Below are 452 nucleotides of genomic sequence, written 5' to 3' on the forward strand. Positions count from 1 at the left end.
GCCCTCCTGAATATTTCATCGGCGCTGCCCAACGGGATGCCCCGCCACTGACTGCTGCAAAGGGACCGCATCCCGCCGGCGGCGCGTCTCGCTGCTTCCTGTCTCTTTCATTCTTCAAACCGCAGCTTTTCATTTATTCCGATAAATAAATAACTGATTAAAAACGAAGGAAAGAAAAAAGAAGCAAGAGCATCTCTCCTTTGTATCTGAGCAGCTGGGACTCCTGTGCAGGAGATTACGGAACACAACACAAGAAGGGCTCTGAACTCTTCCGAGTCCAAAGGATGAGCCGGCAGCAGTTTTCCTATAAAAATCCGATCCCGGGGCTGTGACACACTCGGAGGAGCGAAGGCACCGTCAGCCTCACCGGAGGCGTCCCCGCTTTGGACACCGCAAACCCTCGCTGGCGGAGGGCGAACCGGAGCGACTCGTCAGCCAGACCGCGCTCCGGG

This window comes from Geospiza fortis, unplaced genomic scaffold (assembly GCF_000277835.1).
Source record: "Geospiza fortis unplaced genomic scaffold, GeoFor_1.0 scaffold40, whole genome shotgun sequence".
In the NCBI taxonomy this organism is placed as follows: Eukaryota; Metazoa; Chordata; class Aves; order Passeriformes; family Thraupidae; genus Geospiza; species Geospiza fortis.